Source organism: Pteronotus mesoamericanus, unplaced genomic scaffold (genome assembly GCF_021234165.1).
Source record: "Pteronotus mesoamericanus isolate MK-2021 breed Mesoamerican mustached bat unplaced genomic scaffold, CSHL_Meso_final contig_73, whole genome shotgun sequence".
NCBI classification, from domain to species: Eukaryota; Metazoa; Chordata; class Mammalia; order Chiroptera; family Mormoopidae; genus Pteronotus; species Pteronotus mesoamericanus.
In genome coordinates, this window is record NW_026555245.1 from 22,223,109 (window position 1) to 22,231,748 (window position 8,640).

Below are 8,640 nucleotides of genomic sequence, written 5' to 3' on the forward strand. Positions count from 1 at the left end.
GCCTGAAGATATCAGTGATCTATAGTATGTGCCTCCCTCTGCTGGGCCTGGGTATATGGATAAAGAGCCAGGCTGCACACCAAGGCTGGCTTTTTCCAGCACCAGACCCCAGGGGCAAGTCAGCCGAAGCCTCAGATCTCCCAGTGATCCACCTCTGCCTCCAGGCTGTCTGTGTTGTTAAAAAGTGAAAGTCTTCCAACTGTACTCCTCAGTAGCCCTGGCTTAGGCACCACAGGGTGGGGCAGAGTAATACCTGCAGATGGGGCTATTGTTTCCCCTTAGGCTGATGCCACTTGGAGGGGACTGCTCTGGCTGAGAAAGATGGTTCCTGCATTCGGGGGGATGATTCAGCATAAGGGTCCTGGTAGCTGTTCCTTCAGCTCTCCCCAGAGCCACTAGCCCCAGATTCTCCTCAAGCATCTCCTGCCCACTCTGCCCTCCCTCTGCCAGAGCCCAGGGTAAGTGGATTCAAACAGAAGTTTGTGAGTTGGCCCTTTCAGAAGCTTTCTGACAAGGCTGGTGTATTGCACACCGGACTGCAAACCAAAGGGTTGCTGGTTTGATTCCCAGCCAAGGCATATGCCTGGGTTGCAGCCCAGGTCCCCTGTAGGGGGAGTGGGAGAGGCAACCACACATTCATGTTTCCCTCCCTCTCTCCCTCCCTTCCTCTCTCTAAAAACAATTAAATAAAATCTTTTTTTAAGAGGCTTTCTGAGTCTCCAGCTGTCTCTCTGTGGCAGAGAGAAACTCCACTGCTTTTCTCAGCCTTATGTTATTAGGGTTCCTTTCCTGGTTCTGGTGCTGTCGGCCGGGGTGCCCAGCTTGGGGTTTAGAGCCCACACTTCTCAGGGAGCACCCACCCCAGCCACTGAGATATCCCTCCAGGGCTTCAGCCGCTGCCCATGGGAGCCCAGCCAGCCCTCTCATACCTCTTCCACACTCGGTACCGTCATGTTGTGGTGATGTGGCTTCTTCCATTTCTCCATGGTTATAAGGCTTCTCTCCAGCTAGTGTTCAGTTGGTTATTCAGGATGATTTTTCTATAATTCAGTTGTAATACCAGTTTGATCCTGGGAAGAAGTTAATGTAGCTTCTTCCACTTAGTCCTCAGCCATCTTGGGTCTCTCTTGTACAATTACTTTAGAAAATAGTTTAGTGCTCTCTTTAAAAACTTCCTTAAGACCCTGGCTCAGTTGGTGAGAGCATTATGCAAATACACTAAGGTTGTTGGTTCAATCCTCAGTCAGGGAACATGCGAGAAACAACCAATGAATGCAAAAATAAGTGGAACAACAAAATGCTGTCCCTCTCTGTCAATAAATAAAATTTTTTTAAATGTTTCTTAAAAAGTTAAAAATAAATTCACCTTACAACTGAACAATTCTACTCCTAAGAAATCTTTCCAGGAGAAATTAAATATATATAGCCACATAAAGACTTGTACATATGTGTTTGTCTATAGGAGCATTATTTATAATATCCAACCACTGGAAACCAAGTTTCCATCAACTGATGAATGCATAAATCAAATGTGGTATATACATATAATGAAATACCATTCAGCAAAGAAAAAGAACCTCAACATGCATGAATCTCAAAAACATTATACAAAATGAAAGAGCCAGATGCAAAACATTATATATATTATATGATCCCATTTACATGAAATATCCAGGAAAAGCAAGTCCATAGAAACAAAAAGTAGATTAGTGTTTGCCTGGAGCTAATGGTAGGAGCAAGGAGTGACTACAAATAGGGACAAGGGTCTTCTTAAGGTGACAGAAATATTCCAAAATTGGATTATGTTTACACAATTGTGTAAATTAACTAAAATTCATTGACTTATACACTAAAATAGATGGATTTTAAGGTATGTAAATTATTTTTCAATATAGCTGTTTTTAAAAAAGATTTTAAAAATAATTAAATATATCTATTATATGATCTAGCCACTCCACTCTTAGGTATTTACCCAAGTGAAAGGAGAGTATAGCTCCATACAGGACTTGTACATCAATGTTTATGCCTGTTTTTGTTTATAATAGTCAAAAACTGGAAACAACCTAAACATTCATCTGCTGGTGAATGGATAAACAAATTATATTTTATCTGTACAATAGAACTACTCATCATCAATAGAAAGGAAAAAATTATCAACATTTACTACAACATGGATGACTCTCAGAATAATTAAGCTGAGTGAAAGAAGCTAAATTAAAAAAGAATGCATATTAAATTATTCTACTTATAAAAACTTTAGAACATGCAAACTAATTTATAGTGATTAAAAGTACATCAGACCCTGGCCATGTGGCTCAGTTGGTTGGAACATTGTCCCATATACCAAAAGGTTGCACATTTGATTCCTGGTCAGGGCACATACCTAGGTTGTGGGTTCAATCCCTGGTTGGGGGGCATATAGGAAGGCAACCAATCAATGTTTCTCTCTCACATTGATGTTTCTTTCTCTCTCCCTTCCTCTCTCTCTCTAGAATCAATGAAACATATCCTCAGGTGATGATTTCTTTTTAAAAAAAGCACATCAGTAGTTGTTTGGGGATATGGTGTATAGGAGTGGGGAAGAAAGGTGTAATTACAAAGTGGCATGAGGAAATTTCTCGGCATGATTGATTTGTTCATTGTCTTGACTATTGTAATGGTTTCTCAGGTGTATTCATATTTTAAAACTTACCAAATTGTCCATCTTAAATATGTGCAGTTTACTGGCTGTCCATTATGTTTCAACAAACATTAGAATTTTTAAAGGTATTTATAGATCTACAATATCAATATCTATTAACCATATTTTTGAAATGTGTTTTCTCACATCCAGTCTCTTCTTGTATTGTCCTTATAGTTTTTCACCACTAATTGCTTCAAGTACATGTTTAACTGAATTAACAAAAACTGTAATAGAATAAAAAAGTTAATCACCAAACGATGTTGCATGTTGACATTTAAAAAAATTAAACAGTTTCTCAATTGCCAGACCTGATTTGGCAAATCATGACCTTAATTTTATCAGTAAGTTACTTTTTAACATCCTCCATTTCAGTCTGTCAAGTGCAATGATAATAAGACCATCCTCAAAGAGTTGTTTTGAATTAAATAAGGTAGTTCAATGAAGGTGTCTTAATACCATGCTTGGCATCTCCCAGAGGTTCAATCTATGGTTACTCCTTTCCTGACTTCTAAGGTATAATGTAGACGGCAGAAGCATTTGACTAAATAAAACTGTTTGTAAACAATTATCTGAACATTGTGTAAGAGATGAGAAGGGTGGGCATTTTCCAAGAATTAGGCAGTCTTTACCCAGAGCTCTGTCAAAGAAGAATTTCAGTCCTTACAGAGATATACAGGGTCTGGCAGAAGTAACACCTGCTTAGGTGGGGGTGGGTTGGGCAGGTGAAAGGGGGAATATGGGGACAACTGTAGTTGAATAACAATAAAAATAAAGAAGTTAACACCTGCTTGAGTGTGGTTGGCAGGGTAATAATATGGGTATAATAATTTATAGTTTTGATTTGATCATTTCACCTAAAATGTCATATGGTGTCCTTGAGTGTGATATTGTTATGTTACACACTTATAATTTTGTAATAAAAGATTTTGTAATAAGAAAGGTGGGTTATTTGTGTTGGACCCTGTATATTCAACAGTGGAGTTTTTGCAAGGCCTAGCTGAAATAGCCCTCAAAATAACTGCCCTCCTCCAAAAGTTAACATCACCAGGTGGATGAAGTTATGGACAATTTTCATTTTCAAGAGCTGTATTTATTACCTAAATGCATTACAATGAGCAAAGATATAAAAATAATAGTTATTTCCATTTTGGAGATGAAATTAATTACTTGAAAGGAATATTAATTAAAAAAGCACAGTGAGATACCACTTCATATCTACCAGAAAGGATATAATTTTTTTAAGAAAAATACCAGGTGTTGGCAAATATGTGGAGAACTTAAGACCTTCATACAATGCTCATGAGAAGGTAAAATTGTACAACCAATGTGGAAAACAGTTTGCTGGTTCCTCAAAAAGTTAAATGTAGGGTTATTATTTGACCCAAAAATTCTACTCTTATTCATAACATCATTGTTTATAATAGCCAAAACTAGGAACAAGCTAATGTCCATCAACTGATAATATCCATACAATGGAATATTATTAAGCTTTAATAAAGAATGAAGCACTGATACATTCTACAATATAGCAAACCTTGAAAGCATTGTGCTAAGTGAAAAAAATCCAGACAGAAAAGACTACATGTGACGGAAGGAGACTTGACTTGGGGTGGTGAACACAAAATACAATATACAGATAATGCATATAGAAATTGTACCCCTGAAACCTATATAATTTTATTAACCAATATCACACAATACGTTTAATAAAAAAAAATTAAAACTTAAAAAAAGCTGCATATTGTGTGATTCCACTTATATAATATATCCAAAATAGGCAAATACATAGAGATAGAAAATAGATTAGCAGTTTTCAGTGATGGAGAGAAGCGAATGAGAAATGATTGCTAACAGGTATCATGTTTCTTTCTGGAATAATAAAAAGGTTCTGGAATTAGATAATGTTGATGGTTGCATGACCTTGTGAATATGATAAAAACAGTCACCACCTGTGTTTTGCCCGGGCCACCCGGCCTGATTTATAAAGCAGTCTGAGGTGGCTGCTACTTATTCTGGGCCTGGAAATTTCTAGGCAAAGCCAAGCTGTGACTCTCCTGCCAGCTTTCTTATTTCTACTGGCCAATCAACATTGCTACAATCTTAGAGCTTTCCTAGTTCTCTCTCCTTGCTTACACTCAACTCCTTATGTTGTCTTATGTTCAGTCCTAAACCAAGCCTAACAATTTCAAATGCTGAAATTCAAAAAGATGTCAATATTGTGGAATGCCAAAGGTATCAAAGACCAAAATATTCAGATTCTGCCTAAGGTAGACTGTATAACCAAAGCCTTTCTAAGACAATGAATCTAAAGAGAAAGATGACATTTTAAGGACTCAACTGCCAACCATACAGGGGCAAAAGTAGGTTTATAGTTGCTCATATGGAAAATGATACAATAATTAATAAATAATAATACAAGAATAAACTGATTCACATACTCACAACTGAAAATGTACTTTTGCCCCACTCGGTATTTGTACAAGAAAGACCATTACAGAAACTAAAGAACTAATCAATAAAGACAGCCATAGACTGTGTGGTACTTTCATGTCAGACTGCCATACTAATAGAAGCATGATAGACAGCAAAAAGCCTGAATGTAGGTACTAGAGAGATCCTGGTTCTAATATTAATTTATGCTGGGTACAGGACCTCATACTGCTCCGTACTTCAGTCTCACTGCCTGTAAAATGGGGCTAATATATATCCCAGACTGGGTTCTTGAAAAAATGGAATAAGGAAATGATTGTGCTAGACACCTAGTACAATGCTGGACTTATGTTAAGATCAACCAAAGTTAATCCTATTTCTTTCCTTTCACATGCATTTGTAATTTAATACCGAATAGGGCTTTTTCTTTTTCCTCAACGAAGGCCTACTTCTTAAAGAGCCACAGTCAAGGAAAACAAGCAAATGTGGCTAAATTTGTGTTGCTTGGATTCAAAGGAACTGGCAAATGCTCCCTCAGGTCCAAGCATTTCAGCTGAATGGAATCTGCAGACAGAAGATTTTTGCCTAAACACAGAGAAGAAGAAAACATTTTTTACTGCTGATAACATGCTATACTTCCCTTGCACAATGTTTGCTTTTGCTTTTATTTAAAGAGCAACTATTCTGCAATGTTTTCTAAGCAAAGAGGAATTTTTTAGCAAGCCTCAGCTGACACACCACCTCTTTGGCCTAAAAAGTCTTTTCTCAGTGAGAAGTCTTAAGTAATTACAGTAAATAATTTGAAGTAAAACATTATGAACTGATTTAGTAATTCAGTTCCATGTAAGTACAACTTATTTAACAGGGTTTTTCCTATTTTTCCCCAGAATTGTCACTTGGGTCCCATTGCTGGAAACAAAAACAGTAATTACCCAATATTTGAAATATAGCTATATGAGCAAGCCATCTTACTCACAACGCACCTCTCCTCTTCAATAGAAAAGAGGACTAGAAGGTGATGGGAAAGTCACCTGTTTGACAAATGCTAAGCTTACAAAGGAGGGAACCCAAAAAACAGAATTTATTTATAAATAATTGTGTATTTATTCTTACACATTTAAACTTCAGTCACCTTGAAGGTACTCTCCATTTGATGCAATACACCTCTCAAGAATTTTTCCCACTTCTCAAAGCAGTTTGAACTCATCGATTTTGATGCCTTTTAGTGCTTCTGACATTTTTTTTTTGTTTGCTTTGTTTTCCACATCAGCAAAACATTTCCCTTTGAGATCTTTTTTCATATGGGAAAACAAAAAAAATGTTGGATAGGATGAGACTGGGTGAATAGGGAGGGTGGGGCATGAGGGTCATGCTATTTTGGGTCAAAATGCTACTGAAGATTCAGCATGGTGTGGGGAGGCAGAGAGGGAGGGAGGAAGGAAGGAAAGACTTTAGCCCTTAACTCACACAATATACAAAAATTAATTTGAAAAGACCATAGGCCTAAATGTAAGAGCTAAAATTACAAAACTTCTCTAAGAAAACATAGAAAAATAATCTTTGTGACTTTGGTTTAGGCAAAGATTATTTAAAACACTAAAAGTGCAAGCCATAAAAGAAAAATTATTGTATATTACAGAACTTAAACATCTCTGTTCCTTATAAGATAGTAAGAAAATGAAAAAAATAAGCCTCAGGCCAGGAGAAAATATAAAACATCTATCTAATGAAGGGTTTGCACTCAGAATAATACACAAAGAATTCTTACAACACAGCAACAATACAAATAACCCAATAAATATGGACAAAAGATTTGGACAGATGCATTAGAAGATATATGGATAGCAAAAAGCACATAAAAATGCCCAATATCGTTACTTATCAGAGAAATACAAATTAAAACCATACTAATATACAACTATACAACTACTGCAATAGATACAACTTAAAACACTAGCAATATAAAATGTTGTCAAGGATGAAAAGTAACTAACCACAACTCGATCATATTACTAGAGAGAATGCAAAATTGTTCAACCACTTTGAAAAACAGTTTGGATTTCCTGAACCGCCAGATCCCATGATCCTCCCAGGAAGGCGTCCTATAGCCACCGTCTCTTGTCTTCATGACAGACTCACAATCTGTGGTGAAATCTGGCGATGCTCAGCTCACAGCACAGAGGACCCAACACTGCTCAGTACACCCACTGCATGAGTGCCTTTGGTTTTGTGTCTGGAAGAGGAAGGAACATGGGGGCAAGGGGTGAAGAGCAAGCTCCAGAGCCTCACAGTGGTATCTTTAAAATCAGACATCCACTAGACAACAGAAATTTTGGGAATGTGTACCCAGCTCGGTTCAAGGAAAGCCATTTCACTGTGGCGCTGAAAGTCCTCTTCAAGTTCCAGCTCGAGAAGACAGGAATGGAACACCAGCTGCACAGAGAAGTTGAAATCCATGCATATCTACAATACCCCAATATCCTACACCTGTATAACTACCTCCATCATATGTGTCTGTGTACCTGATTCTGAAATATACTCCAAGGGGTGAGCTCTACAAGGAGCTGCAACAGAACCACTCATTAGATGAGCAGCGTACACCCGTGATAATGGAAGAGTTGGCAGATGGACTGACTTATTGCCATGGAAATAAGATGATTCACAGGAATATTAAGCTGAAGAACCTGATGCTGGCATTCATGGGTAAAGTGAAGATTGCAGACTTTGGCTGGTTTGTGCATACTTCCTCACTGAGGAGAAAGACAATATGCAGGACTTTGGGTTATTTGCCCACAGAAATGATTGAGCAGAGAACATATAATGAGAAAGTGGATCTGTGGTGCATCAGGGTGCTCTGCTGTGAGCTGTAAGTTGCTTTGGGAAATACACAGTTTAAGAACATCGCCTCTGCTGAGACTACAGACACATCCTCAAGTGCTTTAGGAGCCCAGGACTTGATCAGAAATCTTCTCAGATACTAGCTCTGGGTGTAGTGCGGTGGCAAGATGGGGTGCACCACAGCGAGAAGAGTGCCACTCGGGTTGCCGCTCGTCCCAGACCTGGACAGCAACTGCCGTGTCGGGATGACAGAGCGCAACACTCCCGGGATCTGAGGGTTACTGGCTGGGGCCAGCTGAGATGGGAGCAGGGTTCTGAATCCCACAGAGCCTGTCCCAGGTGTGTCACGAATGAGGAGAATAAACAGGAGTTCTCGCAAACACTTCTCTGTTTGCCAGGAGAGGAGACTTGGCACATCCCTCTAGTAGGTAGTCCCAGAGTCTCTTTGTTCAAAGGCTTTTATTGAGAGTCTTTTATCAGTGGGGTTAGGCAACAGGAATGCACAGGTTATCGCATTATATTCATATGTTAATGTTCACAGAGAATAGGTGATGTTTTAAAGAAAACAAATGGCAGGAACACGCCAATTTACATGGGTCAGAGAGGAGACTAGTAAACAGGAAAGATGACTGAATGTGAAAGCGTAGTAAACGTAAGAGTGCCCAAGTGTATAGGGTTAGGGTCTGTGA

At 38.5% G+C, this 8,640-nt stretch overlaps 1 pseudogene; it reads left to right on the forward strand.

Moving 5' to 3' along the window:
- The first annotated feature begins 7,218 nt into the window (after positions 1 to 7,218).
- Positions 7,219 to 7,983, forward strand: LOC129078440 (aurora kinase C-like; annotated as a pseudogene).
- Positions 7,984 to 8,640: the final 657 nt, after the last annotated feature.